This window comes from Asterias rubens, chromosome 1 (assembly GCF_902459465.1).
Source record: "Asterias rubens chromosome 1, eAstRub1.3, whole genome shotgun sequence".
Lineage (NCBI taxonomy): Eukaryota > Metazoa > Echinodermata > Asteroidea > Forcipulatida > Asteriidae > Asterias > Asterias rubens.
In genome coordinates, this window is record NC_047062.1 from 33,796,001 (window position 1) to 33,804,592 (window position 8,592).

The 8,592-nt window shown below is 39.3% G+C and overlaps 1 long non-coding RNA gene across 1 annotated transcript; it reads left to right on the forward strand.

The window, feature by feature from the left end:
- The first annotated feature begins 933 nt into the window (after positions 1 to 933).
- On the forward strand, positions 934 to 4,949 carry LOC117289555. The gene is made up of 5 exons (XR_004518957.1): positions 934 to 1,022; positions 3,049 to 3,123; positions 3,442 to 3,474; positions 4,332 to 4,470; positions 4,874 to 4,949. It is a non-coding gene; the product is annotated as an uncharacterized LOC117289555 (long non-coding RNA).
- The last annotated feature ends 3,643 nt before the right edge of the window (positions 4,950 to 8,592 follow it).

An 8,592-nucleotide genomic window follows, 5' to 3' on the forward strand; every position in this document is an offset into this window, starting at 1 on the left:
TACCACTCAAATAATACTGCGTTGCAAACACATAAAACAAAAGGTTTATGGATGACGATATTCAGTGTATCCTTTATTTTAGCAACAGGCTGAGCTCAACAATAACGGCTTTGAAGATCCTATGTCAGCTGTTGTCATATTGTATCCATACAATATCAAAATAATTAGTCCTATCAATCAACAACCACTTGGGAAACCGACGTGTTTGGTTTTTATTTTATTTATTTATTTATTTTTCTTTGGGGGGGGGGGGGGGGCACATTTTCCCTTTGTGGAACTCCAGGCCAATAAATACTGTGTAATTTCCGTTTACATTTCAGCGCTCTTGTTTTGTTATTATGGCGTGACTGTAAAGACAAATAAATAATGGGTAAATGGAAACCTAAACTTCTGTGTACTTTTCAAATTTGTGGTTCAGTTACTTTTGGAAACGTTTCATTTCCTTCAGTTTGTCTTGAAAACGTGTAGGCCAGGCACGTCCCCATCCGTACATAGTCTCCATAGGGGTGCACCGCCACAACTCCCCTGAATACAGTGCAGAATGCTAAATACTAAAAGAAAATACGATAACAACAATACTTAGAAGTCTCTAGTTGTTTACAGTAAAAGGGAAACTATTCATTGACTCCCGATCTGTTATCCTGTGGTCTTGGTGAGCACAGGACATGGTGAGATCTAAATCAGAGAAACAGAGCGCCCGCTAGCGTTCGTTCATTACAAGCGTGTACAGTTTTTACCGTGCATAATCGAGGTCATAATCGGAACGTTGGTTGTGTGTGACCGCGCAACACCAATGGTCTTGGAACCAAGACTAGCATCATGACTGCCGGGGTAGCCCGAGTCGATGAGCTAGTCTTTTTTTGTCGCTACTGCGCGCAGTATACTCCGCTCGGCTTGTTGCTGATGCACGTCCCGTGGTGGCGCTGTGAGCAAGGAATCAACAACAAACAAGTGGTCCATGTGATGTGGGCAGATAATATTTCATAGAATTACACCAAAACGAGCGAGCACATTTTCCTACGGTAAGTGAAACAACTGGGGGAAAATCTCGACATGAAAACCTGTGTTTCTATTCGAAAAATGTTTGTTTCACCTTCGAATTCGATACAATACTGTAAGGGATATACATATCCTGGTGTCTAGCCCAGGTTGGAGTCCTCCGTTGCAGGGCTACTTGGTGTCATGTCATGTGTTTTCAGTAGGATAACAGGAACATTTTTCACAATAAAAAACTAAAGGATTTAAAAAAAAATCATCTATCCAACTTGATTTTAAAAAAAATCATCTATCCAACTTTTTTTACAATGACACTTACACTTCATCGTATGTTGAAATCTTAAAAGTTTTGTTTTTCTGTTGCGAGAGATAATCCACTGTTTACAATGCTAATGCATGTACGACATTTGAGCGACGTCATATGTTTTCAAACCTTTCATATTTACTTGAATATTCAGAAGCTAGTAAGTAGTATGGCGTGCAAAATAAATAAAAAAGCTCATTCAATTACTATTAAACAAATTTAATTACATTTTTGTTCCAAGACATATGGCTACTTGGTTAGAATCCGGAGATATCGCAAGGCATGACAGTAAAACACCCCAACCCCCTTAAAGCACAAGCACTTCAAAACAATCTGTTTTCCCCCATTTCAGACCAGCAATGTTTGGTTTCAGGAGTAATAATAAACCAATCTGTTATATTTTCTCTCTAATGTAGACATATTTATTTATTACATTTATCAGAATTTATTACTGTCTGCAGTTAATCCAAAAGAAAATTGTTTTTCATTTTCACTTAATTTTTATTGAATTTTGTCCCCATATTGGCACACCATAGAATCCCAAATAGCAACCACATCAAGTGATCTATCTAGTGACTAAAGAAGAATGAAACTCAATCTAGCAAATGATAATTTTGATTTGAAATTTAGAGGTTGGATGATGTTTCTTAAACTCATTTAATTGTTGGCATAATAATGCACTAGTGATTTCTAACAAAATTCATTATTTTATAAATGTTTGAGCAGAACCTACGACAGGAAACTTTATTCTCAGCATGATTAAGCCTGACGAAAATACAGAGTTTGAGTAAACAGCAGAGCTTCTGTCACCGGTGGAGCTTGCACAGTCTCGTGGTAAATGGGAATTAAAGTTTGGGTTTGAAAACACATGAGGGTTGATAACATATGATGCTACGATACAAGTTACAACTAACTAAATTAATATTTAAAGCCATTGGACACTTTCTGAACAGAACGAAAATTAAAAGTTCACAGATTTAAAAATGACAAGTGTAGTCGTGGTTCAATATCCAGCTAGGGCCGTGTGAGTAGAGTTGTGCTTTGGTGCTCTCTTATGCAATGAGGAGTTTTCTCTGGGCCCTCTGGTTTACCTCCCTGCTCCCAGAAAACTCAAACACTTTCAATCTCAGGCTGTGCACGATGGCTGTGTATGAGTTGATGTGGCTGACTGCCAAGGGTACCCTTGCATGCCAGCAGCTCAGAAACAATGTGGCCACATCCTTCACAGTTCAGCTTCTCAGCTGTGAGTAAGTATGAGTCGCCTCCCCAATAATTATTGTTATTGTTGTTGTTACTATTATAAAGTGACAGTTTTAACAACAAACTATGTCCTGCTTTGTAGAGCCTCACTCGAGTCAAGCGATTTTGGCTACGCCTGTTTCTGTACAAGAGAAAAATAGTGTGTCAAAGAATGGGATCATTGGGGATTCCCCTAAGTCCAAAGAGCTTGACCATTTGGCCATCAATCAATCCGCCGCTGAGACAGCAGGGGTCCGTCGTGCTGATCTCCTGTGTCCAAGTCCTACAGCCCCATGCCACATGTGATCAATTTCGCTAGGCCGGCCAATTTATTGGGCCCAGGATGATCGAGGGCGGCCTCTACATGTAGGTCTCTTCCAGCCAGGAGCCGATACAAGCCTCCCCTGAACACAGTAGAAAAAACTTGAACAGTTCCCCTTTTACAAGCCATGAATATTAAAAACTTGTATGAGTTAATTAAGTAATGAGTTCTCGATTTCTCCTGACAGCATATCCTAGAGAGAGAGAGAGGAACATTGGAACATATGGAAGAATGAAGCCTGTCCAAGCTACATCAGAGAACAGTAAGACCAAGAAATTCAAGACTCCAATGTGATTATACCTTGACAAATTTTATTTTTTATGGAAATGGATTAAGCTGTTACAAATTGCTTAAAACCAAAAGGACCTATGGTTTTTATGATTTTAACAAATAGTTAATGACGTGACGTTAAGACCCTAGCAGAGTCTTTCTCTGTAGCCTTCGAGAAAGACTTCGATTAATTTTAGCAACTATATTTTTAAAGACAGTTTCAACTTGTTTTATGTTTATTCGAGGGTTAAAATGAAATTTTAAAGTTTAGCAATGTTTACCATTTGGTATTATTTTGATTTCTTTTCAGTCCTGTAAATGCTGCAGCACAGCCCAAACCAAGGTAAGTTGATATTATTATTTTTCCATCAGTTAGGGGTTTCTTCTCATTACTTTTGAGTGCTTTTATAACAGCACAAGAAGCCTAAGGCTTTACGTTCAATGCGAAGGAAGGAGCAATAATGTAATAATGTCTTGCTTAAGGACACAAGTGTCAAGAGCTGGACTCGAACCCACACTCTGCTGATCAGAAACACCAGAGCTTGAGTTCAGTGGTCTTAAAGGCAGTGGACACTATTGGTAGCTACTCAAAATAATTATTATCATAAAATATTACTTGGTAACGAGAAAAGTGGAGAGGTTGATGGTATAAAACGTTCTGAGAAACAGCTTCCTCTGAAGTTCTGAGTTTTTGAGAAAGAAGTAATTTTCTATGAATTTGATTTTGAGAACTCAAATTTAGAATTTGAGGTCTCTAAATCAATCATCTGAAAGCACACAATTTCGTGTGTCAAGGGTGTTTTTTTTCTGTCATAGTTATCTCGCAACTCCGACGACCAATCCAGCTCAAATTTTCACAGGTTTGTGAAACAAAAGTCAGCGTCAGGACCAGCCAACATTTTCTCCAAGTGGTTCAGCTGGCTAGTTCAGAGTTGAAAAGCATTAATATTTTATTTGAAATATTGACTTGTAAATAATAAGCTGACAGACTAGTGAAATGACAAGCTAACTGGTCCTGCTGGCTCATCACTAAAGCTAAGGACAAACCCTGATTGTGCCCCAAGTGGAATTTAAATTTAGAGTTAAAAGGTGATGAAAAGTACCACTTTGCCAACCAAACCAATGATGTTTCTTGGTGTCAAAGTAAGATTGCTTTACAAGAACTTGATGTGTAATTTGTTAGTCATTGTGTTTGATCAGAGCCAGGAAGCGAAGCTTAGGGGAGGAGCTTAGAATCAGCACCCCCCCAACAAGAAGATTGATATGGGAAGCCCTGAGCTGACAAGACTCTGGAATATCTGCCCTGACAATCTGGATGCATGCCGTGCTAAAATCAGAGGTAAGACCATGACATCTGCCCTCAAGTTGTGGCGATGTATGTTTAGTAAAGCCTTTTTCCAATACTCTTTTTCCCTGCAGGCCTTTTCATACTATGATCGCTTCCGGTCTACCCCAAAATGTAGCTCCACAATACCTTGCAGGAAAATACTGAATGTTGAAGCGCTTAGAGCGACACTGAGTGACAAATATAAGCGCTAAACGGTGACAGTTAATGTGTTTAACCCACTGTTGTTTAATGTAAGTTTTGAAATGTTTTTTCATGTTTGTACCTTGGTTTTGCCTGAATAAATAATTTTATTATTGATAGCAGAGACAGCGCTATAACATTTACCTTGTACATTTACCTTAAACATTTGCTTGTATTTAAGGTTTCAATTTCCTGGTTGTGTTTTGATTAACAGCAAACCACAACTGAGGAGTTGAAGATGGAGGAGCCAGTTGATGTTACAAATGACGACTTGCTCAAGGGAGAGAATGATGGTGAGTATCTATGTCAAGATATGACCTCCCGAATGTAGGAATTAGGGTGATCTGGTCGTCATATTGAATGTACTGAAACCAAAGCCATGTTTAAGAGACCCTTTTCGGTGCTGACGTTTAGGTGACATGGTCAAAGTAAATGTACTCTTCTCAAAACCAGTTATACATCAAACATTTCAAAATATCTTCTTTGTCATTACCTTCTTCTGGAAATAAATTACCTTCTTCTGTGAACTTCACAACCGTAGCTCGCAAGCCTGAGGAAACCTGTAAGTGAGGGTGCTTGCAACGTGCACTTCTTTTCCATGCATTACCAATCCTAGTACAGGAGAACTCATTAGACATCTTCATCGACACTCTCACTAAGCACTACAAAAGCCATCTCATCCATACAATGTGCATAAGCTGGTGTGATGTGTCTTTAGACATTATTTTGCCGGCTCAACTATACAGACAAATACAGAGGGAGCTACCGCTTTATGTCCCATCTGAAGGACAAAGCAATAAGGGTAAAGTTTATAGCTCTAGGACATAAGTGCTGCGACTAGGACTCAAATCAACACTCTGCTGATCAGAAATGCCACTGTTTGGGTCTGGTGCTCATAACCCCTCGGTCATGACTCCATCCACACATTATTAATTACTTGGGGATTTCTTTTTTTACCCCAGATACAATTACATACATACATACATACAACTAAATATTTGTAAAGCGCCTTTACATCAAGATCAAAGCACTACAACATTAGAGAAGGAGCCAGTTGATGCAGTCATCGCTCGCCTATGTGACAACTGGAAGACGCTAGCATCGGAGTTGAGCCTCACCGAAGACGTGATCACCATCATCCAGACGGAGAATCTAGAAGTAAAGGAGCAATCCAAGGCTATGTTAACTGCTTGGATGAATGGAGAGGGAGACCAGGCTACTAGGGATGACCTGACTAAAGCTGTGATGGAGAGTGGACTGAAAGACAACTGAGAGTCTAAGAGTAACTATCAATATTAATAGGAATAGTAGACTTGCGGGTACAACCATGTGAAAAAAGTTTTTATTTACTCTTATTACTCTTATTCTCCAAACCATGCAAAGCATCAAACACCAACTGAGGGTCTGTCAGAGAGCCCTGCATCTTAAATAATAGACCAGTCCTCTACAACTATATAGTTGTAGAGGACGGGGTCGATTTCACAAAGAGTTAGGACTAGTCCTAATTTAGGACTAGTCCTAGGAGATATACACATTGCATGGATAGTCCTAAGTTAGGACAAGTAACTGGTCCTAACTCGAGATAAGACTAGTCCTAACTTTTTGTGAAATCCACCGCTGGTCTATTATTTAAGACGCAGGGCTCTACAAAAAACAGCGCTTGTGATTTCTCAGTATTTGGTGTGTTTTGGGTTGAACAAAGAATAATTTACTTGAGTGGGGCTTGAAGCTACGACCTCCATACTAAGCTGCTGGTGCTCTACCAACTGAGCTATCTATCCCTGTGTTGGCAGTCTCTGTAGTTCGAAAATAACTCAGAGGTGCCAGTCATACTGTTAAAACATTCTTTCCCATATTCACAAAAATTTGAGAGGAATTTTTTGCCCTTTACCTACAATTTGATTCCATTGATCCCTTGCAAAGTGCAGAACGCACCGTTTCACAATGTGCGTCTTCCAGTTGGCCATTTGGAAGGCAATTTCTTTGTGAACATATTCGACTCCTAAATGGTGGACATGACATGCACATGCAAGTGCGTTGAGTGTTATGCAAGGAGTCAATAGACTTGAGCAGCTCTAAAGGCAGGTTCTATCACATATTAATCTCCAGTCCACAATAAACTCAACTTTTGGGTCGCTGATAGTATTGAACCAATTTAATACTAGGGCCCAATTTCATGCAGCTGCTTAGCGGCCAACTTGTGCTTACTGCACAAGTTTCTAGTGTAAGACGACAAAAAGGCATGTGAACCTTCCAGAGCCTCCTGTTTAAAAATGAATGCCTTTACATTGAAATCAATGGTAAACGCGCAAGCTGGCGACCTTATTTGCTTGCTACTTTGTAAAAACCACTTGTCTACCCAAGTTAGCAGATCTGGAAAGTTGGGCCTTGACATCATCACCACAATAATCTTGGTTGGGCCATTTTGGGAGTCACCTAAGGGCCTGCATAGTTTTTATACAACTTATTTTTTACAAACAGACAGCTGCACAATTTTTTTTTTCTGAGTTTGTAACTGATGCATTTTAGAAAGCCGAAAGAAAAACAAGCTTTGATTTTAGGTACAATATGATTGTATCATTATAATTGTTATTGACTGATTCAATGTCTGTTGTATTCAAATTATTAGTCTGTAGAATAATGTATCGATGGTGTTTTGATGCAACGTTTAAGAAATAATGATTGAATTCCACGGTCTTTTCTTGGTTTGAACAGTAAAAATTTGTTTTCTTGTTCATGCATTCCGAAGCTTGTGCATCAGTTATGTTAACCTGTCCCCAAACCCAAGCTTGCTTAGCAGATGAGTTCATCTTTCTCGCATCCAAAGCTTGCTTAGCAGATGCGTTTACCAGTCGTCCAACTGAAGCTTGCTTATCGGATGAGTTTACCTGTCCCCCTACCCTAATTTGCAGATGAGTTCGTTTGTCTCTCAACCAAAGCTTGCTTAGCAGATGCGTTTTAATACCTGTTGCCAAACACAAGCTTGCTTATCAGATAAGTTTATGACCATGCTACTATCAAGTCTATAATATTGCTTATTTAAAATGTCATGTGCAATGGAACTCTTCTTTAGATGTTGTGACCAAGCAGACAAGGTAGAGCACCAACCTATTTGGCTTTGGTGTTTCTGATTAACAGTGTGGGTTCAAGTCCCGGTCGTTACACTTGTGTCCCTGAGTAAGCAACTTAACTGTAGTTGCTTCTCTCTCCCCAGGGGTTAATGGTTACATGATGTGGCAGGCAGAGATGGTTCTAGTAATTGCTTTAGTGCATTAGCGCATAGTTGCACAGGCTGTATACTCCTCAGGGTGCTGAGATGTAAGGACTGAATAAGCGTCCCACAGTGACCATGGGTATAATATTAGAAGCGCTTTGCTACACCCTTTGGGTGTGAAAAGCGCTTTTTATAAAATGTTGATGTCTAAGTACGACCTCTGAGAGGTTCAGGTAAGTTTTAGCTGGGCATGAATCACAATTTGATTAACCGAAAGTGCCTTTAATTTGAGGGCGGGACGTTTCAAGTTGTTCTGTTTATCCTGTTTATTTCTATTGATAGAGGGCGTTATAGGATTTTCATCCACCAAAAGTTCATTGTAGATGGCGGCATTTATTAGATACCACCCTACCCCTTACCCATTCTTTGGAATATATGAACCTGCCTTTATGTAGCTGTCTTTAGCTTCTTTAGGGAGCAACTTTTGGTTTGTGGCCCCAGGGTTGAATATTTCAGTATTTCATGCAGCGGATTGTTACTGCAAATCTTAGCTGTACGACCCTTTACTTATTGATAACTATGCACTATTTGGTTAGCTTCGATTGGTTGATAAACGCTATTTTAAAAGTGTTGAAAGTAGTAACGAGAATATGCAATTTTTTTGAAAAAAAAACAAAAAAGAAAAAGAAAAAAAGAAGTGTGTTTCTTTCTGAAGACTT